At 46.4% G+C, this 1,261-nt stretch overlaps 1 non-coding gene across 1 annotated transcript in view; it reads left to right on the top strand.

Annotated features, from left to right (window-relative positions):
• LOC143221640 (5.8S ribosomal RNA) overlaps positions 1-107 on the top strand; it is a 155-nt gene extending 48 nt beyond the window's left edge. Inside the window, exon 1 of the ribosomal RNA XR_013011808.1 lies at positions 1-107. This exon is cut by the window's left edge and continues 48 nt beyond it. This is a non-coding gene — a ribosomal RNA (5.8S ribosomal RNA).
• Positions 108-1,261: the final 1,154 nt, after the last annotated feature.

Consider the following 1,261-nt stretch of genomic DNA (forward strand, 5'->3'; position numbering starts at 1 on the left):
CTAATTGCGCGTCAACGTGTGAACTGCAGGACACATGAACATCGACATTTCGAACGCACATTGCGGTCCACGGATACAATTCCTGGACCACGCCTGGCTGAGGGTCGTTTACGTAACCATAAACTGCTTGCGTTGCTCTTGTAAGTCCCCGCCGTCGCTTACCTCTCCAAATATATTTTTGGAGGGCGCCAAAGAGCGTTTCGGAGTCGGGTTGCAAAGATGCTACGTACGAGCGAATGATGGGCGTTTCGTCGGCGTTTGTCGCGGTTCTGTGAAAATTGCCAATTTTTGCATTGCGTCTTATAAACACATACAAACATATATATATCTAGTTTCCACGAGAGGCGAAGTAGGGATTGGTATTTCTTACGTTCGGACTTGCGTGAGTGTTTTTACGGTGTCGTGAGTCGTATTGAAAATACGACCGCCCGTAAGGCACCGCTTCGACGAGGATCTCCAAATCTCTCACCTTCTCTGCGAAACGATTCGCCTTGCGGAAAGAAGCGTTTCCACTCATGAACATTTAACGCGCTCCCGACGTCGCCTGAAATGATGCGTATATACGAAAGAGGTATATTTACAAGAGTCTCGCGAGACTACAGAGATGGACACACAAATTATAAAAGAAAGAAAGAATACTGTGTGGCACACAGAGTGTGTGTGGTGTGGCAATGTTAAGCCCCAGGGAGAGAATATGCCTGTGCGTGGATGAGTTTCTTAACTCTACGTTATAATTGCCATACGGCGGAGGGTCGTCGTTGCCGGCGATTTCGACAAACACACATTCCTTTTCGAGTCTTCGAGGGAAGAGACGAAAGAGATCTCTCGTTCTATCGCGAACGCTTTGATGATCGATGGACAGCGGAGCAAAGCGCAGCAATGTGCGGGATGAGCACGTCGTACTTGATCGGGTCGGAATTATTCCCCGTCGTCGACGTGTCCTCGCTAATCTGTGCGATTGCCATTCCATCGCCACGTTCGCGTTGAATCGTATTGATGACGGCCTATGAGCGTCTTGAGATCTTACTCTCTTTCTCTCGTGTCTCTAATTTGGTTTTGCGTTTGATCGATGATAAATCGTTTCGTGCGCAACGTTTCTGTACCCCCGTGGTTTTTGGTTCAATTATATAGAAGTAGAGAGAAAAAGAAATCCCACCGGGTTATATGTATTATTATTTTTTTTTTTTAATAATATGTATACTCCTCTATTGGCGAGGCTTATTTCGAACTTGATTGTCACACGACGCAAAAGACACACTTG

The sequence above is a fragment of the Lasioglossum baleicum genome, unplaced genomic scaffold, assembly GCF_051020765.1.
Source record: "Lasioglossum baleicum unplaced genomic scaffold, iyLasBale1 scaffold2852, whole genome shotgun sequence".
NCBI lineage: Eukaryota > Metazoa > Arthropoda > Insecta > Hymenoptera > Halictidae > Lasioglossum > Lasioglossum baleicum.